Raw genomic sequence first — 24,131 nt, 5'->3', positions numbered from 1 at the left:
TAATTTATTTTTTAAACATTTACTTTTACAAATTTATGAGAGCAGGGAGCTGAGATTTTTCTTGCCTACATTAGCAATAATTTCATTCTCTATTCAACTTTAGCAAAAATACTAAGCTAGCCCTAAGATGAAAATGTGAAATACAGGTTCTTACCAAGTCAGAAAAGTGGAGCAAAGATTAGTCTTAAGAATGAAGGGAAACATTACTCATTTTTCTTAAGCCTGCTTGCTTCTGCATTAGTATGAACTGTTTTTAGACTGAAAACTCATAGATGAGGGAAGGATCCCCTTTCTAGAATACCCAGCTCCCTATACTAAGCATATCCAAAGACTCAAATTATTAAAGACTGACACATGGCTTACAGTCTTCCTGTTTTCCTTAACTGCTACCCTCATTCTGAGTGAATTCATTACCAAAGTAGACACAATACCATCCACCAGAGTTCCTTGACCATCTCATCTCCAGAGATCTTAGCCACTCATTTCTCTTGCCACACCCTAGATCTTGTCATATACCCAATCTGTTTCACCTCTAACTCCATAAATGCAGACTTCACCTTCTCCAGCCACAACATGCATCCTGGCTCTCCACTCAGTACCTCCCAATACATCATTCTCACTTCCCTGATGTCTCCAGTGCTCTTCCTTTCTTGATGTCAGTCTTTCGTCCCTCTCAGATTTCTCTGATGTGGGACTTCCAATCCATACTTCTCTTTTTTTCTCCTTATCAGCCTTCTCCTGCCTTCACTTCCTTTGATTTTTTTTTTTTTTTTTTTGCTGCATTCTATTTTAAATTACCACTCTCTTGCCAGAAACCACATCACCTTTGCCCTGCTTGCCCTGCCGTCAGTAATCTGGCAAAACACCAGCTCTAACTGGGTGCCCAAACCCAGATTGCTAAGTGCACCCAGTTAGAAAAAATAGCACTGCTATGTAGGTGGGCATTTAACATTGTACATTCAGGAACACAGACCAGTTAGGTCACTCTGTTCGTATTATTGGGAAGAGAAGGGAAGGTTATCCTTATAATGCACTAGACTCTACTCCATATGCCAAGGTATAGTTGTTACAAATTCTCCTTTGTATACCCAAAATTAGTAATAGGCTGGATAATTTCAAATGTCGTTACCCTCTGAGTCTCTAACATAAGCTTTTGTACTTTACTTTCCTGTTTTAACTTTATAGTTTGGGCCTAGTTCACCCAACAAGGTAAATTTCTAAAGTTTTTTAAATTACTATTTGATCAGTCAAAAAGAACATGTCTCAAACATTACTGAATGTAGTGACAACCAAAGGAAAATCACTCCTAGGGATGATTACCCTTTTTATAGGGGGCTTTTGTGAATCTAAGTAGTCTTCAGTTGTTGTAACTCAGGGCCTGGGCCTTAGGCTCAGCTCCCTTGGGTCATTTCATTCTTGCATGTCCAGCTTCCCGCTTCCCTCATTTCAGCTACAGATGCTGCTTTTTTCCTAAAGTAACAGAGAAAGCAGTGCCCCTCAAGTGTGAAGCAGTGCAGAGTGCTGTTTGCAGGTGTAAGTCACATGTATTAAATGGCAGTAGCGGGATCCCTGGGTGGCGCAGCGGTTTGGCGCCTGCCTTTGGCCCAGGGCGCGATCCTGGAGACCCTGGATCGAATCCCACGTCGGGCTCCCGGTGCATGGGGCCTGCTTCTCCCTCTGCCTGTGTCTCTGCCTCTCTCTCTCTCTCTCTCTGTGACTATCATAAATAAATTAAAAAAAAAAAAATTAAATGGCAGTAGCATACTGGTTAAGGGTGTAGGCTCTACACCCAGTTTCCCTACTTCCCTGCTCTGTAACTTTGGGCAAATTACTCTCTGTGCCTCATTTTTCCCGTCTGTGTTATATAGATGATAATACTAGTACCCACCACTCAGTGTTGGAGGATTGAATTACATATATTAAATGAGTTAATACTTTAGAACTGGTAAGCACTCAGAAACTGTTAAGCTATTATTCATAATTTAGAGGCAGCTTCTCTATTTCCTAAAATACATTTATTCGTTACAAGAAGAGACTAATGATGAAAGCTAGAAGCTATTAAAATTCCATTGATTGGATATAAAAAGTAGACTTTTAGAATTGCAAAAGACTCAAGAAATTATTTAGACCATTGGTTTTTAACCAGTACTATGCATCAGAGTCACTTACGAAGTGTTGTAAAGCTGCAAGTTACCCAGGCTCTCCCTTCTTACATCTACCAAGTCAAAATAAAATGTCCACAGGCAATCCCAATGCAGTCTTCCTTGCAAGAAACACTGAAATAATTCAAGTCTTTATATTTTATGATAAGGAGAGTGAGACTTAGAATAAATGAATGACTTGACTAAGACCCCACAGAATAGGTAGGATCAAGGTCACCTAGCTGCTTGGTAAGTGATCTTCCTATTCTTCTATGTGACCTGCCAAATATATTAACTTTTCGTGGAATATGGGAGTTTATCCTCCTCTCAGTACTATCAGGAAGAATAATATAGACTTGAAAAGTGTACTTTACTCATTTTTTAATTCAAAATAGCAAAATCTATTGTACAATTCATGCAAAGGACTATTGCACATTTACAATAAGATTTAAAGTGAATTTTGCTGTGCTTGTCATGTGGACATTAGTCTTTGTCCACAATACTTGCACTTTGGCACAATACTTGCTGCCAATTAGTACAAGGAAAACACTGTGTGTGTGGCAGAGAGCTGCTTAACCCAACCTCACAGATTGAAAACAAACAAATGCTTTATTGGGAAAGGTAGCTGTGGGAATTAAACTTCGTACAGCTCTCAATAATAAAATATGCATTTTATATAAGTAGGATTTTTTGTTTTACATCTTAAGTTTTTAAATTTTTAAAAAAGATTTTATTTATTTGAGAGAGAGCATGAGCAAGTAAGAGAGCATGCACATGTGCTTGTGTGAACCCAGGGAGGAGCAGAGGGAAAGGGACAAACAGACTCTACTCTTGAGCAGGGAGCTGGTAACGGGGCCTGACCTGGGGCCAACCTCATTACCCTGAGATAATGACCTGAGCCGAAATCAAGGGTTGGACGCTTAACCAACTAAGCCACCCAGGTGCCCTCTTTTAAGTTTTTTAAAAACAAAACAAAAAACCTTTGTAAATGGTTCTTTGAATTTTCCAGTCTATAAACAGTTAATGTAAAAAAAAAAAAGTTCAGTGGTTATTAGGTATAGTGTTCTTATTGTATAGCTTTATTGATTGGTAAATTGAAAGTCTAAAAAATATAGCAAAAACAAATTCTGAGTTTTTGTCTTCAGTATTAGGTACTATGATATTATATCTCCTAAAATGTTTTTCTTTATCCATAATATAGAGGAATTAAAAAAATGCATTAGAACTTGGCTGTGAACTTATACAAATGTGAAACATTAAGATGACAGAGCAGAGAAAGAAAATGGAGCTCAAATGAAATCTACCTCTCAAAGTAGGCCTATTTATATTTCACTATGTTTGCTATTAGACATTTATTTCTTTGCTAGAAATGATAAATGGAAAAAAAAATGATAAATGGCTGCCCACCCAACTTCTGAGTCTTAGGCAACTCCATATTACCAATAAACCACTCATTTTGATTCTATAAATGCTGTGCACAAGGCCCTAAAGGAAGTCTACCATTCCAGATCCCCATCAACCTCTCAGTAAACTACTTTTGCTTATACTGTGTCTTTGCCTGATTCTAAACCCTTTGTTCTACACTTCATCTCAGGTTTGGCCTTTGGATCTTTTTACTTAATGCTTATTTTTGGTTTCTTGGCACTTGACTCTGCTCAATCTGATCATCTTTGGTTTAGACTCTCCTACTTCCAAGCTACCAAGATTTATACCACTTGATTCTAGCAGTTCTGGAATTGCTAGCACAGCCATTGGCTGCTGGCTCAAGGAGACCAGTCCCAAATACTAGTCTCATATTATAAACATCTGATTATTCATCTATTTAACAGATTTCATTCATCAGTACTATGTGTAAACCACCAGAGTAGTTTCTGGAGGAATAGAGAAGATTAATTAGTGATAGAAACCCCCCTAAAAATCTGGTTGAACAAATAAAAAGTATATTGTGATAATTTAAGATAGTATGTGTTCAACTCTTATGAAGTATGTATACATGCAAGACATCAATTAACAAAAGCTTCAAATAGAAAGATTTCCTTCAGCAAGCCTTTCTGTAGGCTCCATGCCTAGCGTGGAACCCAATGTAGGGCTTGAACTCACAACCTTGAGCTCAAGGCCTGAGCTAAGAGCAAGAGTTGGACCGTTAACTGACTGAGCCACCCAGGCGTCCAAAAGCTACAAATAGGGCAGCCCCAGTGGCTCAATGGTTTGGCAATGCCTTCGGCCCGGAGCCTGATCCTGGAGACCCGGGATCGAGTCCTGCGTCGGGCTCCCTGCATGGAGCCTGCTTCTCCCTCTGCCTGTGTCTCTGCCTCTCTGTGTCTGTGTGTGTCTGTCATGAATGAATAAATAAAATCTTAAAAAAAAAAAAAAAAAAGCTCCAAATAGAAAGATTTCTAACCAGGGAGTTAGGGATATAGAGTATAAAGGGACATGACCAAAAGAACCTAGGGTAGTGGGTCATGGATTTAAAAAGATTGAGAATACTGATAGGTTAAGTTAATAGACTTGAAGGTAGGGTGGGATAAACACCATGGGAGAAAGGCATTCCGAAAAGTAGAACAGGAACAGAAAAAGTAAGTTATGTTTTAAGAATCTTATTTATCTAGATTGCTTGACGGTATAAGTAAAAATGGAAGAAAGCCTAAAAAAACTGGTTGGAACCAGATTATGGAAGGCTTTGAGTATAGAGAATTTAGAGTTGGCAAACATACTGGGAAATCAGAAAGTTTTGAGCAAGAAATAATAATTGGCTTGATTTAAACAGTGATATACAAGAAAATGTTGGTAGTGAGGAGATAGGCAGAGACTGCAGACCAGGCAATCAGTTAGGAGACTAATACAGTAATCTAAAGTAGGGAGGGCCTGGAGATGACGACTATATTCATTTCATTAACTGCCTGCTGTGAGTGAGGTGCTGGTGATGCAATAAAGATGAACTCCTCGTCATGCAGGGGTGTTCAATCTAGTGAGACATTGATCTGTTAAAGGCTCCTAGAGGAGTCTCTATTTTGGGACCACTTCTGACCCTTGCCTGGTTACCAAGGGATAGGTCCTCATTTAACAATGAGATATATTACCTACCTTCTAAAACTACTTTCCCATTTCATGAGTCTGCTAAGGCGAAAGTATCCCATCCACTTGCACATAAAGAAAAGCAATTTATTACTTAAAACAAGATAAGACAGGAACACTACCAGACAAGGCAAAGAAGAAAATGACATGTGTTTTAAAGAGATAACTGAAGATGATGTGGAAAATGAATTGGAGGTTAGGTTAGGAGCAAGAAAACCAGTTAAGAGGTTGTTGTAGTTATCCACGTGCTTCATTGTGAGGGCCTGAACAAAGAGAGTATGAAACAAGAGCAATCATTGGTGGCTACTTCCACTATAACCCTTTCTATCCCTGCCCTGGTTCAACTAAGGGATGGGTAAGGGACTCTCATTTAGAACTGATTTTTTTTTTTTTTTTTTTTTTTTGAGAGAGTGATTTGAGGGTGGTGGTGGGAGCAGAGGGAGAGAGACTCCTCAAGCAGACTCCCAGCTGAGTGCCCAAGAGGACACTGGGCTTGATCCCAGGACCCTGAGATCACGACTCCGGCCAAAATCAAGAGTGGGACGCTCAAATGACAGAGCTACCATGTGTTCCTGGAATTGAATCTTGAATGGAGGCACTCAAAAACACAAGAAACTCTGTTCACTTTTTCAGATTAGAGGTAATGCTCCTATTGTCAAGTAGTCTGTTTTCTAGTTTCCTTATTTGGAACATGGTTCACCAGCCTTCACATGGATTCCCTGAGCTCCCTGATAAATTTTTGGTTTTGCTTTATTTAGCTAGCCCAAATTGGTTCCTAGGGCTTACAATTAAAAACAAACAACACTACAACAAAAACCCACCCTAATTGACACTGTATGCAATGTCTGAGTCACCTGTGGATAATCAGGAGGCAATTGTTAGGCAGTAGGAAATATGAAACTAGAAGAGTGGTTCTCAAAGTCATGCATCAGCATCACCTGAGAACTAATAATGTAAATTCTTAGGCTTCACTCCAGATTTACTGAATATGAAACTCCAGCAGTGGGACCCTAACAATCTGAACATTAGTATGCCCTCCAGGTGATTCTAATGCCAGTGAAGTTTGAGAACCAACTTAACTAGAAGGGAGATTTGGGGTGGAGATAAAGATGTGTGAGTCAATATAATTAAATTCCTTCAATTGCTATTGAAGGAATGAATAAACTTCAAGAATAGAAGAGAGAATAAGGCCCTGAAATAGATGAAACAAACAATCAAAGAAATTGAGACTAGTGCTGTACAATCAGGGAGGGGGAAATGTAACAGGTTGCAGGTGATCTACAGTTTCAAGTGCTATACAGATCAGGATGGATAAGCGTAGAGTTACAGCTATAGGAGTCCCTGTTAGGTTTTTGGTGTCAAGAGGAGTGATACAGATAACAAGAATAAGTGATGAGAGAACACAGGCAAAATAAAAGATACTTTTTGCAGCAGTTTGGGAGTGCAAGAAAGAAAGGATAATAAGGTCAAGAAGAGCTTTCTCAGGGTAGATATTTCAGTTAGCTTTTGCTGCATAGCAAACAGTTGAAAACTCAGAGGTTTAAGACTGTAGTTATTATTACGGCTTGTGTCTGAGGGTTGGCTGATCTCAGCAGGGCTTGCCTGTGCATCTATAAGGCCACTGGAGAGCTTTGTTCCACACTGGACTCTATTCCACAGGTCATCCTCCTCCTGTCTGGCTTAGCTAGGCATCCCTTCCCATGGAGATGAAAGAAGAATTTTAAGAGAACAAGCAAAAACATACAAGGTCCCTTGAATCCTTGACTCCAAACTGACAAACTGACACTTCTGCCTCATTCTGTTGGCCAGATCAGGTTATGTGGCAGTTTTAAGGGGTGGGGAAATAGAATTTACCTTTGCAGAGAAATGGCAAAGTGACATGGCAAAGGGTGTGGGTGGGCTCATGGAGGGGTATAGAATTGGGATCATGCATACCATAGTAGGGATGACCTGAGCATGCTTGAAAGTAGAAGGGAAGAAACATGTAGAACAAAGAAGAAAGTGAGCCAAGAAGAAAGATCTGTACCATAGCTCAGAGAATTAACCTTTGAAAAAAGGAAGGATACTTCTGGGAATGGAAAAAAGGGAATTTGATTGGATTAGATTTAGCAAATTAAAATGCAAGATGTCTAGTAAAATTTGAACTTCAGGTAAACAATACATTTTTAGCGTTAAGTATGTTCTGTACAGTATTTGGTAGACTCTCAGTACATAGTTTGCTGGAGTTTATTATTTTAAATGCTACTTAGATATTTCTGTAATGCAATATTTGAGACATACTTATACTAAAATATGATTCCTTGTTTATATGAAACTCAAGTTTAACTGGGCATCCTGTATCTTATCTGGCAACCCTCCTTTGGTTAAATTTTAAGTAAATATATAGTAAGATAATCTACAAAGGGATAGATGGGTGCATTTGGGGATTTAATCATGGAAGAAGTTGGGAACAGCTGCTATGGATACTGCGAGATGTCAAAGGATTGCTGAGCAGCATTGAAGGCCCACTTAGCAACAGGAAGCATCACTTTTTCTTGGATTAAATCAACTGTAATGTTTCACTGCTAGGAAGCAGTAGTAGTAACAGAGATTGCTGGTGCAGGCGACCACCTTGGTCTGACTTCAGTAGAAGAGATTGGGGCAGGAGTTTGGGGTATAATTGAAATGATGGGGGATCCAGATTGTATAGGGAAGCAGGTGAAACCAGAAGGTGAATTGGGAGACAGAAGGTGAACAGTGAGTCAGAGAGGTATTAAGAGGTGGAAGTTCACAAAGAAATGGAATTTACAATCTTGGAAGAATAGTTTTGTGTGATAATGGAGGTTTAAAAATCCAATTTCACATTACAGCACTGGAGCTAAATTAAAAGCAAGAGCTCTGCAAACAAGGCACCTGGTCTTGAATCTATTTGTGTGATCTTTAATTTCCCTGTGCCTTAGCTCTTTGTAAAATAGAAATAATAATAGTTCTTACTTCATAGGGTTATTGTGGAAATTAGGTGAGACAAACCAGCTGAAGTACCTAGAACAGTATGTCTAATACACAGTAAACCGTCAAATGTTGGCTATGTTTTAGTATTTTAAATACCACCTTCCCAGTGCCCGGGTGGCTCAGTGGAGTAAGGTCCTGGGATCGAGTCCCATGTGGTGCTGGCTCCCTGCTCAGTGGGGAGTCAGCTTCTACCTCTCTCCCCAACCCCTGTTTGTGCACACACGCTCTTTCTCCCTCTCGCTCTCTCTCAAATAAATAAAATCTTTATAGATGCGTGGAAAGTAGTATTTATTTAATCAGTAAATGTGAGTGCTCTGGAGAATATTAAAGACAAATGGCAAGCATACATAGTATGTTTTCCACCATAGCTAACAAATGCTATCTTTGGTAAATATATAGACAATCAGCTAGCTACCTGTTAAATATGAAGCCCACAAAATCTTTACCATTTAAGGCTGTTTTCTTTACTGTTACAAGAAAATAATTACCATGCTCAAGTCCTATCTGTCTCATTTCCCCATAGGTGACCATGCATTGGGATTTTCATAGTTTGAGTTAATTCCTCTGGGCTCCACCACCCAGTGAGTTACACAGGACAAGATTCTTCCCAGGGGACTGTGGTTCTGGGAATGTGAGCAGCTTGTTTTCATGAGATCTGCACCCTGACCTGGCCTACTGTTAAGAGCTGTTGTGTTGGTGGTCATGTTGTCTTTAGTCGTTTTTTTCTATCTTACACAGTTATTTGTATATAAATATTTTTGAAAAGTAAATGTTCTATGCCACTATTTTGCTTATACAAAGAAAAATTAAAACTATTTTGAAGTAATTACATGTGTCATATTTTTCTCTTTCAAAATAAATGGAAGTATTAATTCGTATCTTCTGGAAAGAAAATGAAAATGCAGGAAATGGTTATGCTCTTAACGTTTGAAAATAAGGTAATATTCTCTTTTCGAATGGAGCCTTCTAAGGAATTACTAGAGTCTCATACACAATCGACTTAAATGCATTCTTTATCTTTAAAAGGAAGCAGAATAGGATCATTGAGTAAGTCACATGTGTTCACAGCCTTGTCTGGTGTAATCATATCCTACACAAACACATTATTCTCTAGTCAGAAGGGTAAGGGGACATTTGAAACAGGACCTGCCCTTGCGGAGACCTTTTTTTGTTTAAAGAACGGTGCAGCTAGAGACCACACAGTAGAAGATAACAGAAAATATCTTCCATGCCTTCCTCTACCTGTATATTTTCTCATTCTCTTTTGTTCTCTAAGGACATCTGTTGTAATGATTATTCTGTAAAACTCATAGGTATATAGCAGACGGCATATCATATTTCATTTATTATTTTGTCTACTGTAATTATTACTCTTTTATATCATGCCATTGTAGGTCTTTAAAATATTTTGTTTATAAAAGATATGAAAGGATATTACAGAAAATTAGGTGACTAGAGATAGCTAAAGAGTAAATGTTTTAACTCTGAATTTAATATTATATCTTAGGAAGTCTAATCAACTTGTATTAAGCTACGTTTTAAAGAGATAAATGTGGTTAAAACAGATGCTTAAACTCTGAATCTAATTTTCCTCTTTTTATATTAATTGCAATGATTTTTTACAATGAAAAGATATTGAAAGATATTCTTAATTATAAACAACAGTAACGTGAGATTTGGAGGCTTTAAAATAGGTCCATTATTTGAAATGTTTTCAGTGTTTTGATAGCTGGTTTGCTGTCTACACAATGGTTGCAATTAAAAATTTAAGTTTTTTAAAAAATAAAATTTTAGAAATTAAAAAATTCAAGTATTTACTTTTTTATTTAAATACTTTTATTTTAAAAAAATAAAGATTTTCTGTATTTATTCATGAGAGACAGAGAGAGAGAGAGAGAGAGAGAGAGATGCAGAGACATAGGCTCCCCACAAGGAGCCCAATGTGGGACTGGATCCCAGGACCCCAGGATCACACTCTCAGCCGAAGGCAGACACTCAACCACTGAGCCACCAGGTGTCCCAAGTATATACTTCTTCTTAGGAGTTTTTATATTGCCTCCCAATTTTCCCCTTGGTTAATCCTTTGGGAATTTTGAAATTTACATCTGAAGGGTTTGGTGGTTTTTTGTTTTTTTTTTTTTAGTCTTTTTAGTATAAAAAATTTCAAACATACTTAAGTAGAACAAACAGTATAATGAACCCCCAAGTTATGTTTGAGCTTTAAGTGATATATTAATATAGGTGTTTCACTTATTAATACAACAGATGTTCAAGAACTCCGAATAGTTGTAGCTTAATGCGCACTTGAAAGAATTCATATAAATCAAATTTTTAAAAGTATCCAACCATTTCCCAACCTATGACAGATTGTTATTTCAAATGTTTGTTGATGGTCAACCAATTTTTGGACCTACAAATATGATCCTCATAGAAATAATCTTAAAATGACTTTGCTATTCAGGCCAACACTCAGTAATTTATCTAATTCGCGTTAAGTGAAGCCCATGCACCTCTTTTAACATTGTTTCAATGAGATAATGCCTGTCTTGCAATTGGAATACTACAGAACAACTGCTACCCATCTTCCCTTTTACTAAGTATGGGGGACAGAAAAGTGGAGAGTCAAGGTCCTGTGATGGAGATTCACATCCATAATGTGTTTTGATTCTCCCAGCAAAACCATGGGAACTCTGACAGTAAAAGGGTGTAGGGATAGGAGTGCATTCTGTACATACCATTCTGAAATTATTTACCTTTTCTTCAGCTAGTTGAGTTTTTGGTGTGCCTTTTTAAAAAAGATTTTATTTATTTGACAGAGCAAGCACAAGCAGAGGGAGTAGTAGGCAGAGGAAGAAGCAGAGGCTCCCTGTGGTCCTAGGTCCCTGGGATCATGACCTGCACTGAAGGCAGACACTTAACCAACTGAGCCACTCAGGAGCCCCATGTTTTTGTGTTTTTTAAAGGCGTTTTTGCTTTTAAAGAAAAATTAAAAGCTCAGTTAGTTAAGCATACAACTCTTGATTTCGGCTCAGGTCATGACCTCACGGTCATGAGAACAAGCCCTGTGTTGGGCTCTGTGCTCAGTTGGGAGTCTGCTTGGGATTCTCTCTCTCCCTCGCCTCCTGCCCCTCCCCCCACTGGCACTCTCTCTCAAAACAAATAAAATCTTTTTAAAAATATTCTCCTTCTTGCTTCCCCTCCTGGAGCACACTCTTGCTACAAAAATTAAAAATGCTTGCTTAAAAAAAAAAAGAAAGAAACCTTCCTTTATAAGGAAGGTTTATCTTCCTTTATTTGTATGGATACAATACTCCATGTTGTATCTAAAGTGTACATGTTACAGACTTTTAAAAGTAGGCTTCTGATTTTCTTCTTTAAGTTTCTGACATAGGAGAAAATTATTTTCACTGCTGAGATATACCTAAGACAATAAGAAAAGATTCCTGACTACTAAAACAGAAAATTAGAATATAAACAGAAGTATTAACTTGCCTATAAATCAGACTGTTGCAATAATGTTTGTAGTGAACCTATAAATATTATTAACCTTTTAGAGTATCTGGGAATGATGAAGAAAGATGTGCTCTGATGCTTTAGTCATGCCATCCTATACTCACACTGTTTCAAATTGACCTTAAATTCTTACTCTTCCAAAACCCTTCTCTAAGCAAGAACTTGGAGCCACAAAACTGTGTTCATCAACTTCTTTCCATTTTGTTTGCAAACTGATTGAAAAAGGGAAATAAAGCAAGTGCTTTATGGGTAGAGCAACAGGGTCAAGATCCAGAAAGTGTGGAATAGCTGAAAACAAGGCCAGCTCAGAGTTAGGAACTCCAAACATTACAATTGTCTGTGAGCCAGAGACAGCCACTTAACCTACTAAGGTAGTGAAATGAATTAGCCCTAGTTCTAGTTCTAAAAGTCCCATCTGTGAATAGTCACCCTAGATCCTGCGAAGTCTCTAAAAGTGCAGTAGGACTGTTACCCTCTCAGCTGTTAGGTTCCATGTTATGCTTGTGAGTGCTTGATAGCAGGCCCCCAAAGTTAGCTAGCTTCATTTTCCAGAGGGAGCAATGCCAGGCATTGTTCTTTCCTAAGTACAGAAAGAACCAGGCATACTTTGTGATGTGTCCAAAGGTCCTGCAGCATGGTAACCATAGCCTCACTACTGATCCATGCTCCCATCAGATAAGGAGGGGCCTACTGTGGGTTAAGTAGCACAGTAATGAGGTCCTTTACATGTTACTGTAGGAATCCCCACAGTAACCCTGAGGACAGAGGTATTGTCTACATTTTACAGATGAGAAAATTTCCTAAGAACCTTAGTGATGGAGCTAGTGAACGGTAAAACTACGTTCAACTCTGCTATGAGAGAGTTGGACTACATACAGATCCCTTATTTAAACCTGTCCACAAAACTAAGGAGAAAAAAACCAAGAGGGCTTCTCTGCAGTTAGCTTTATACTCACCAGCAACCCTAAGAACTCTGGCTCCTCTGCCCGTGGGACCTGGACCCTTGAAACTCCCAGAGGTAGCTCATTTTCTCAAGATCTCCTCCAACACCACCGCCCGCCAGCCCCCCCGGCCCCGCCCAAATCCAGGGTAAGCCTGTCCCTTCCCAGCTCTTCTGAAATCTCATGAGGATGGCCTGCTTCTCTCAGAAGGCTCCTGCAGCTAGAAACCCAATCTTCTCTAACCCGGATGAGTAAACTCTGGAGCTTGATATCAAGACACACTGTTTCAGAAGAACTCTTCAAGTGTGAAGCCCCTCCCTGCTGACCAGTGGTGTTGAGAGTGCCAAAGGATAAGTTCTCCCACCAACCAGTGCAACCCAGTGAAGAGCCTGCATGAAGGTAGTAACTCAAGAGGAATAGAAATAAAATGCGAGGAACTGGAATCATCAGGGGATCCTACCAGGAGCTTCTAGGTGCATGAAAGTTTTTTCTGCATCAGTAACTTCTCTAGTAACTGTAAAGATAGCTACTTCTAGATCTCTGAATTCTAACTGCTGATGAAGGAGAGTCCAAACTATATCAGAGTCAGAAACTCCCAGAAATAGCAGGGGGCTGTTCGCAAGCTATGTTCCTGGGACCAGCAGCATTAGCCTCACCTGGGAACTTGTTAAAGATGCAAATTATTGGGCCCCATCCCAGACCTACTAAATCGAAAGTGGGACCCAGAAATCTGTGGTTTAACAAACCATTCACATGGTCCTGATGTAAGCTGAAGTTTGAAGACCACTGGCCTAGGAGGATGAAGGATAATCTCAGGTTCTCCACATTAACCTAGAGTTAACCTGCAACACCTGCCTGGGACTAGAGCTCAGTAGTCAGAGTTCAGTGACTCGTCCAACCAAGACTACTGCCTCATTACTCATTATTTTCTTTGAAAACTCCTAGGAAAATTTTGGGCAAATAGCAGATGATCCGTCATGACCGAACTGAAATTTTAAAACACGTTTATGATAAATCAGAAATAACTTCAATGTCTATTAATAGGGATTCGATTAAAAACAAACTCTATGAGGACTGGGTCCAATACTGACCAACACTAGGTTCACTATATTCTTATGGCCTAATACAGTGTAAATATCTAGTATTTGCTGATTGAATGAATAAATATATCTTCATGTATATTCAAGTCCTGAGGTACAATGCAGTATTAAAAAAAAAAAGATGTTTTTTAATAGCGATCCCACTCCTGTGTATTTACTCCAAAACCTAGAGGCCAGTTTATAGCAACTGTATTCATAAATGCCAAAACTGGAAACAACCCAAATGTTCTTCACCTGATGAGTGGCTCAGGCAGAGACTGCATTTCGGGAAGTAGTTTAAGAGACCTTATTTTATATGGTACTATATGATTTTTTTTGTAAAAATTTATGTATTATTAAGAAATGAACAATATTTTAGATACCAAAAGGATAAACACCCATAAATGTTAATAGTAATTATCTCTAGTTGACGGGATGACAAGTGGCTTTTTTCTTATTTTTGTAGTTTCTAGTTTTTCAGTATAAACAAGTCATGCTTTATAACTAGAAAAAACGAGTTACTTTTTAAAAAGGGGTGACAGAGACCTGGAAGCATATCGACTCATTAAAAAATGTATTAAAAATGTATACAAATTAGAAATGTGTACCTTATAAGAATATTCAAAACTAAGATTCACTGAGAAAAGAATTTGAATATACCCTCCAGAATAGTGCTTCTTAAAGTCCATACAAATCACCTGGAGTGCTTGTTGAGATGCAGATTCTCATTACAAAAATTTGCATTTCTAACAAGCTCCCACATGATCCCAGCGCTCCTGGTCCACGGAGGACTTTGAGTATCAGGACTCTAAAAGTACTACTGTCAAGAAAGCAGCCACTAATTAGTCACATGTGGTCTTAAGTAGTTGAAATGTGGCTAGTCAGAATTGAGATGTACAAAGATAAAATACACACTGGCTTTTGAAGACTTAACACACACACACACAAAGAATGTAAAACATCTTAACAATTATTTTATATTAAGTATATGTTGAAATATAGTCTTTTGGACATATGGTGTTAAAATATATCATTAAAATTAATTTCACACGTTTCATTTCCCATTTTAATGTGGCTACTAGAAAAATTTGAATTACATTTGTGGTTTGCATTTTTGGCTTGTATTACATTTTTATTGGATAGCACTGATCTAGAAGAACTATGAACAGGATTTTACTTCACTCTGGGTCTTAAATCACCAACATAATACAGGAAAAGGATTAACACTCCCTTAATGACCAAACTGGCAACTTTTGTGTATTCACATCAACATTCATAGGAGTCCTGAAAATCTAGGTAGAGGTTGAGGCAAATGAAAATCATAAACTTTTAGATAGGAAACTGAGATCATCAAGTCAAAACTCCTTGTCTTACGGAATTATTCATCAATTTGACAAAGATGGATTCAGCACTTCAGCTCTGTAAATGTTGAATAGGTGCTTCCGTGATAGGTAAGTGACTGCAATGGGGCACATCCCCTGAAGAGGCTGAGGATCACAGCAGCGGGTCAGCAACAGAACCCCCGGAGTCCTGTTGACAGAAGATTCACTAACGCAGAGGCCAACAGAGGCTCCATTTTCCTGAGGAAGAATCAGAGGAGCTCCTCACCTGAAGGGTTGTTGGGCTGGCTCTGAGTTTCCCCAGGTCTTATAGCTCCTGTTTGGCATTCTAATGATACAAATAAAGCTTTAGGATTAATTTATTTAAATAACCAATGTAAGGAATGTTATCCTCTCTCACACAAAAGACACTATTATCAGAAAGCAAAGACGTCTAGAGCTGAGAAACTTTGGAACTTTGAACATGGTTGATGGCAGCAGAATGAAATTCAGAGTGTGGCAGCAGCACCATCAACCTTCAATTATGTGTGCAAATGAGGGGCAAGAGGTGCTGAGGTGATTAAAAGCTATGAATAAAACAAAAAGCTCATTTTGGTGATTATTTTTTAAACTTATTTATCAAGAATATCTTACACCAGAGGCATCACGACTAAAATTTGTTCTTATCGGCATTACATTTCCTTCTGTGAGGGAATGAAAAGACAAATTTGGAATAAATAATAAAGCTTTTCAGGGAATTATGAAAATTCTTTGACTTCAAGAGGCAGTATAGGCTGAAAATATAAACAATCCATTACAATTTTTTTTTTTTTTAGTTAAAATCTGGGTCTCCCCCTGCTCTCCTGCTGTAATGTTTCAACCACTTACAATATAGTATTAAAGGAATCTAGGTTGCTTTGGTGTGCATTCTTAACCTGTCCCTCACTACATGCACAGACCCAGTGGCCCATGTGATCATGGGTTGGATCTAATCTGAACATTTGTACTGTTCATTTTCAGCCAGTATTTTTTAAATTGCCCATCTGGAGAAAGTCAAAGCTACCTGAGAATGGCTGAATGGGCCTGCCCAGGAGTAAAAACTGCTTTTAGCCATTCAAAACTAAAACTTGAACTAAGCAAAAGAAATAGTTCTGCCTAAAAATTATAACTGCTTTCCTCTGTCTTTAAGAGTGAGTGGAACAACAACAACAAAAAAAAAGTGAGTGGAACAGCATTTCTAGAACCTTAAATGTTTGCTAGCAAGCAGTGAGTTTATTTCACTGATTTTGCTTCATTCATACCAAAAAGTAGAACATATTGAGTCTTCCGGTTGGCTTTGAATATTCCTAATGATTTTTTTTTTTTTTAGGATTTATTTATTTGAGGTCGTGGTGTGGGAGGAGGGGCAGAGGGAGAGAATCTCAAGCAGACTTCTGGCTGAACATGGGGCTCATCATGGGCTCCCCCGGGGGATTGACATAGGGCTCAACAGGGGACTCTACTCAGGACTCAATCTCAGGACTCGGACCCTGAGAGCATGACCTGTGCCAAAACCAAGAGTCAGACCCTTAACTGACTGAGCCACCCAGGTGCCACTATTCCCAATGACTTTTTTAAAAGATCTCATTCCCAAACATGAACAGTAATTATTTATAGGAAGTGGCCTAATTTTTTAAAATAATAATTTGCCATCCCCCCTACACAAAAGGAAAATTTGTTATTTCCCTGTTAAAAATATGTCTGTGATGGGGCTCCTGCATGGCTCAGTTGGGTTAAGCGACCAACTCTTGATTTTGGCTTGGGTTGTGATCGCAGGGTCCTGGGATGGAGCCCCCTGTTAGGCTCTGTGCTCAGCATGGAGTCTGCTTGTCTCTCCCTCTGCTCCTCCTCTTGTGTGTGTTAGCGTACACTCTCTTTTTCTCAAGTAAATAAATCTTTAAAAAATATATATAGCTGTTGTAAAGATACATGTCCTTCAGATCCCCATGTTGCAGAATGCAGGCAATTCCTATCTTGGAATACCAATTATAAAGATCCCCTAATGGAGGGATTGGGGATGATGAGACAGTTACAAAAGGTTTAGATTCAGGAAAAATATGTACATGTAAATGTAGTCCAGTAATGTAATTTAAGTATGATTTTTGTCCCCCTTCAAATACAGAGTTTTAGGGGAAAAAGACGTTTTAGGAGAATCAACACACTGCTCATGTCTCCTAAAACACTAAGATTGCTTTTCTCTTTTCCTGAGGTGCATCAATAGAAAAAATACAAAATGATAATTAGTCTTCTTGTCACCTCATCATTAGGTTTTCTAGATTAATAATTTTGATGTAAAGCATATATTTTTTAAAGATTTTATTTATCTATTCATGAGAGACACAGAGAGAGAGAGAGGCAAAGACACAGGCAGAGGGAGGAGCAGGTTCCATGCAGGGAGCCCAACGTGGGACTCGATCCTGAGTCTCCAGGATCACACCCTGGGCCGAAGGGAGGTGCTCAACCACTGAGCCACCCAGGCGTCCCGATGTAAAGCATATTTATGACACAACTTGCACCCTTATTTATTTGAGATGAACTATTAGATGCTATCTGCAGACTGTCAAAAAATGGCCACTCATTTTTTTTTTCTAAGCTTTTGATATCAGGTGGTCATTAGACAGTTTCATGGCCTGGGACACCTGGGTGGCTCAGTGGCTGAGCATCTATCTGCCTTCGGCTCAGGGCGTGATCCCTGGTCCTGGGATGCAGTCCCACATCCACCTCCCCTCAAGGAACCTGCTTCTCCCTCTGCCTGTGTCTCTGCATCTCTCCCTGTGTCTCTTGTGAATAAATAAATAAAAATCTAAAAGGGAAAAAAGAAAGTCTCATGGCCTTTTTGAAAAAACTTCTAATAATCCAGCCCTTTAAATAAGCATTTTCCCCTCTATGACATTGACTTCTCCTTAAAGTGTTTACTTCAGTTGTAATTTTAGGGGAATAGGGAAATACACTGATAAGTACATTTATGTTTATAATGCTAATTCTCTTTTGAAAGGAGTCTTGTATTAAAGAAGGAATTCAAAACAAATGCAATCTAGTTTCTGCGAAAGCACAAGAAAGCTACAAATCTGCCAGCGTTCTGTTCACACTGAGCCATACATTTCTGAGGCACGTCTACCCTTCCTAGAGGACAGAATTGTCCCCCTCTCTCTCCGGAGACTAGGCCTCATAAGGGTGGATAGACATTGCTGATTACTTGGCCTCAAAATGATGCTTTCTTTATGTCCGTAGATTTAGGAGCAAGACGTTGAGAGAGCTGTTTCCCATGTACGTTGGGTTAAAAAGACCAACTGTGGCAAATCCAAACTTCATTTTCTTACTCTCCTAATCCACTGTTTTATACCTTCTCTTTGTCAAGTCACCAACACCACCCACCCTTCCTTATTAGCCCTGATTTCCTATTTCCCTGAGAAATAGGAATAACCCGAAAGAACTTTCACAGACCCCACCACTGGTGTCACCGTCACCTACCGGCATCTGTGCCCATATCAGCCACCTGCCCGTTACTGTGAACGAGATCTTTCCTAGCTCCACTTCTCTGCAGCCTGTCCCATCCCTTCCCCTGCTCAAAGATGTGAATCAGCAGCTCTTTCCTCTCCCCTGCGACATCATTTCCACCTTCTCTACCTGGTTGTTCCCTTTGGTGTAAACGACTACCCCGTTGGGGGAACCAATCATCACTCTCTCCTGGATCCTCTAGGCGCCTCCTAACTGGCCACCCTCTTTCACCTTCTGCGCCCCTTTAGCCTGTATTTATCTCAACAGCCGGCATGCTTCTGTGGAAATCTAAGATCTTGTCACTCCTTTGCTCAAAACCCTCCGGAGGCTTCACCTCTCACTGAGCATGAAAGCTGGAGTCCCCGCGGAGGTGTGTGTGGCCCTGCTTGGTCCTCCCTGCCCACTCCCTCCCTTGATCACTTGCACTTCACCTCCTGCTTCTCCTCCTGGCTCTTCCAGCACCAGCCGCGCTGATGCTACATACCACGCGCACCAGCTCCTCACAGAGATTGTGCCCTTCCTTTCCTGATCTTTCCTCTAACATCACCTTCTCAATAAGGTCTTTCCTGCCCACTCTTGAAAATTATACCTCCCCCCACCTCCTCTGCTCTATTTTTCACTTATCTTCAGGTGGTGATATACTGTATGTTTTCACTGAATTGTTGTTTATACAGTCTGTTTGCCCCTAACTGCCACCCCAGGTAAGATCCATGAGTGGGTGGGATTTTTCCCCTTTTTACCTACTTACCATGTTATAGATATATTCCCTATACATAGTAAATGCTCAATAAATATCTGTTTAAAAATGAACCTGTCTTTATGAAAGTGTAACTGGAAAATAATGTGGGTGTAGTATAAGCTCTGATAGCTGTTTTTTGTTTTTCTTTTTTGGTTGTTTGGGGTTTGTTTTTATAATGCAAATACCTGATTTAAGCTTTGATTGCATCCATTTCAAAGATGGCTATTTGCAGCAAACACAGGGCCAGCCACACATCTAGATGGCCGCCTCCCTCACATTGAGTGAGGCTCCTTTGTTTTAGAGATCTTGGTTGATCTTGATAACTGACCATTTGGGCCACTTGTTTTCTTTTCTCTTCCCAGGCTTTAAATTCCTGCTTTTACATTTTAAAATCACCAATAAAGAGTGAGGTGAAACCTTAGACTCCCACCTTCACCCTCAATAAAAGCAGAACCCCAGGTCCCTGCACTCACTGTGCTCTCTTTTTCTAGCCAAGACCTCCCTGTGTGGCCCCCAAGTGTGCTGTGTAATTTCTAAGTCCTCTAAATAATAAACCTTTTTTTTTTTTTCAAAGTTTCCTGATAATTATTGCTGAAGGGCATCTTGCGATGGTCAGAACCACAACAACCACTCTAGGCACAACACTGGCTGACAGGCTGAGAACAACACACAATTGGCCTAGTTGGCAGGATTGCATGGCTGCCCTTGCAGTTAACTGAGGGAAATGCCCTTACCTGCAACTTACTTACTAACCGCCAAACTCAGGTGGGTGACAGCATCTGAGGAAGAAGCACAGCTAGCGGGGGTCAGTCATGCTGCTATATGTTTTCACATACTGCCTCTGTCGTGTGTTGCCTACAGTATCCGGTGCAAAAGGTCAGGACTGCCATAACAATCCAATAATCCTCCCAGAGCAGTGTGATCAAGGCCATATGGTCTAACAAGATGATTAGACCACTAGTTCTAAAGACCTTAATTGACTATTAATGTGCAGAAGGGTCCTCCACACTAAGGAGAGTTAAGGAGGATGGATTAGATTGGAAGGCTGTTGTCACTGCCCAAGGAGGGCTCTGGGCTAAAGGCACAACGAAAAGATTCCTACAGGTGAGGTGAGGAGGATGGGAGACCTCTGCCTGCAACCACTGAGTCAGTGGGTTGTGCCTGGACTCCATGTCCTAACCCAGAAAAGTGAAATAGCCTTTCAATTGGAAGCCAATGCCACAACAAGGGAGCATATAACAGAGGCCTACCGTCTCTGTGCCACTGCTTCACTCACTATTATTGCCCTTTGTCCCCTGACCCAATGAGATATTGGGGGTTTAATTCCTTGGTGTGATGTTGCTAAAAGATTAATGGACACATATAAAGGTCCTGAACATCTGGTGCCAGCACCTCCTAAGAACCTTGGGGAGGCACACCAGCTCTTTGATAAATGCAAAACCCCAAGGGTTCTAACTAGGTATGATTCAGTGTCATGCATGCCAACCTGCCAAGACTCTGGCTTATGCTCCAGAGGCCTAGGGACTTGTCCCAAAGACCTTGTGCACATCACACTACTGAAGGCAGACTCTGATCCTAGAGAGGTCTCTTGGGACACCCTGGAAAAGAAAGCAGCCACCTATAAAGAGGACTTACAGTAATGTCATCCCAAATTTTCTGGTAACTGCACATAAGATTAAGGAAACAGGAGAAAAACAAGTAGAAACAGATTAAAAAAAACAAAAAACAAAAAACAAAAAAACCAAACTATACCTTAATGAAATTCAAACATTTCTTAAAGATTTTATGGCTAATTATAGCTAATTGGCTATCGTTTTCTTGTTTGGAACCAGCTCTAAGTCCCTCGCAGTGGCCAAAATGCATTAACTGGCCAGTATCTAAAGACATGAAAATCCATAACTTTCTCAGAGATCCATCCAAGCTACATGCTCATTCTTTTTGAGATACCACAGATTCTGAGCACCCTTGCTTTCCACAGAAGAGTTTTCCTCTACCAGCACGCCTCATGAGGTGCCCTTGCCACCAAGGAAAGAGCTGACAGGTTATGGAGGCCTTTCCTGAGGAGGAGGAGGAGGAGGAGGAGGAGGAGGAGGAGGAAGAGGGAGAAAAAGGGAAGACAAAGGCCCCCAGAGCCACTGAAACTCCCACCCGAGCCCTCCCTCTCCTCACTTGGACATATGCTGCCTGGCACTGTACCCATCCTTCCAGCACAGTGATCTTTGCTAAGGCTCACAGAGGAAGCCCATCTCCAGCTGCACAAAATTGTTGTGGTCCAATTGGTTCATCATTTCCATGACCACCGTGACCCCTTCTTCATTTCTAACCTGAAGAGGCCCCATGTCACCCCAAGAATTGTTTTTACAGGGTGCTCCCCCTAATTACGGAGTGATTACTACATTTTGTGGATATTGCCAAAACCATCCAAAAAGCACTGGAACTCCTTGGAGAAAACTTACATTCTTTCTCTGTCCCTTGAAGATGTAAATCTCACTGTGTCTTTGTAAGATAAACACCCCAGGAAGTAGCTAAAACTTTGCCAGAGACCAAAGGAAAAAAGAGGGGCAGAGGTAAAAGGCCTTTTAATAATTTTCTTTTTTTTTTTTTTTTAATTTTTTTATTTATGATAGTCACACAGAGAGAGAGAGAGAGAGGCAGAGACACAGGCAGAGGGAGAAGCAGGCTCCATGCACCGGGAGCCCAACGTGGGATTCGATCCCGGGTCTCCAGGATCGCGCCCTGGGCCAAAGGCAGGCGCCAAACCGCTGCGCCACCCAGGGATCCCATAAAAGGCCTTTTAAAATAAAAATCGCTGGGGCAGCCCGGGTGGCTCAGCAGGTTAGCGCCCCCTTCAGCCAAGGGTGTGATCCTGGGTCTTGGGATCGAGTTCCGCATTGGGCTCTCTGCATGGAGCCTGCCTCTCCCTCTGCCTGTATCTCTGCCTCTCTCTGTGTGTCTCTCATGAATAAATAAGTAAAATCTTTAAAAAATAAGAAAATAAAAATTGCTGTGAAAGCTCTCTTGTCCAAACTCTAGTCTGCAGCCTCCCTAAGATCAGCAAGATTCTTAAAAGTCTCCTCCATAAATAGTAAAAAAAAAAAACAAAACTTCAGCCATTTGAGGGGTAAGTCACCTTAGCTTGTTCCTCTGATAGAAGTAGTTTATAAACTACTGAATATTGTACCTGACTCATGGCTAAAATTTTGAAATGGAAGCTTTATAGGGTTTCTGTTTATATCTGTGTGTTTATGTATGTCTGTGGATGTAAGTTATGTACGTGACTTTCTTTTTCTTTCTTACTCTGGATGGAATTGCTAAAATGAATTAGTAAAGGAACCCTATTTAATTGGCTTAAAAATAAGCACTTATGTATTAGGTATTTCTAAAACTCAGAAATATGGAAGCTAACCCAAATGTTGTTCAAATTCATGCAATCTGGCATATTCCTTGGTAAATAAAAGCTAGTTTAATTTTGGTTTAATTGAAATAGGTTTGTCTCCAAGGATGTCAGCATTAAATATTATGGAGATAACAGCTTTTATCCTGCCTGGGTTTACTAGTCAAATAAATTCATGTTAGCTCTATTACAAAATTTGTCAGCAAGAAAAGTAGCTTGGTATGATGACTGACTTTGTCTAGAGTCTGATGAAGTTTTCATGGGTGGTCTTAACATAATTGTTATGTCTACTTAAAACTAGTCCCCCACCCCCACCCCAAAGAGTTTCGCAAACCTTTGGTAACGTCTATCCTTAAAATTTTGCTAAGTTAAATTAAATGATGGGAATTCATTGAATGTCTTCATCATTTCCAAATAAGATAAAATACCAAAACACTAATTGCTAAACAAGTCTAAGTTTACCTACATTTGACCTCTTATTGCAGAGGAAATAAAGATATTTGGGTCTGTTACTAAACATGTGTTGTGCCACATTAAAAAAATACTATGAGGAAATGTGTGCTTCTAGAAATCATGAAATGTATTAATAAATTTGCCAATCTAAACAATGCTGGTGTAACAAGTTCACAATTTCTACTTGGTTTTCACTAGAAATTAAGTTTTCTAAAGGTTAAGAATTCTAATATATGTAATTAAAACTACTAGAAATTATACAGGAAACAACTCTGTATGTAAGAAAAATAGGGGGACTGCTGGGTGGCTCAAGTGTCTGAGTGCCTGCGTTTGGCTCAGGGCATGATCCTGGAATCCAGGATCAGATCCCACATCAGGCTCCCTACGAGGAGCCTGCTTCTCCCTCTGTCTATGTCTCTGCTTCTCTCTGTATGTCTCTCATGGATAAATAAATTAATCTTAAAAAATAAAAGTAAGATGTGTGGGGTTTTATGTTGGTTTTTTCCCCCTTTTTTTGGTTAGAAAAGGTATGAGATATGGAGATGCAGTTTTGTTGAGGGAAATGAAAGTGTTTGTTCTAAAATAAAGCTGGTTATTTCAGAATGAGAAAGAAGAAAATGAAGGACAAACGATAGACATACAAAGAAGGGAGGAAGGGAAGGGGGTGGTGGGGACAGAGAGAAGGAATCTTGTGTGGTCAAGTTGGCTAAAAATTGAATTCTTATTATAAGGATTTTAAAATTCAGCTTTAATACCAATCATGTTCTTATGTAAAACGAATTTTTATTTCATCTGCCAAAAAAGACAGTTTTCTTAGATTATTGGTCTGCTCTTAACAAGAAATTTAAGCAAAAGCTTTTCTTTACCTTATAAGTAATCAGTGTGGAAAGCAAAGATTTTGTGTCTTCACTCTGTCTCAGTCAGATCTTTGATTACCTAAGCCATGTCG

The 24,131-nt window shown here is 39.7% G+C and overlaps 1 protein-coding gene across 8 annotated transcripts in view; it reads left to right on the top strand.

Moving 5' to 3' along the window:
- The window catches only part of LOC140636492 (uncharacterized), a 92,123-nt gene that overhangs the window by 10,080 nt on the left and 57,912 nt on the right, over positions 1–24,131 (top strand). The window contains exons 3-4 of one of the 8 annotated variants that reach the window (XR_012033684.1): positions 5,628–5,856; positions 8,731–9,033. The exons of 6 other annotated variants lie outside the window; for them this stretch is intronic. The gene's annotated coding sequence lies outside the window, so the exon portion shown is untranslated. Of the gene's footprint in view, positions 1–5,627; positions 5,857–8,730; positions 9,034–24,131 lie in introns of those variants that run through there. One more of the 8 variants, XR_012033680.1, reaches the window with a different exon arrangement.

Source organism: Canis lupus, chromosome 7 (assembly GCF_048164855.1).
Source record: "Canis lupus baileyi chromosome 7, mCanLup2.hap1, whole genome shotgun sequence".
NCBI classification, from domain to species: domain Eukaryota; kingdom Metazoa; phylum Chordata; class Mammalia; order Carnivora; family Canidae; genus Canis; species Canis lupus.
The sequence above is the reverse complement of the archived record's forward strand: the minus strand, read 5'-3'. Positions and strand labels throughout refer to the sequence as shown.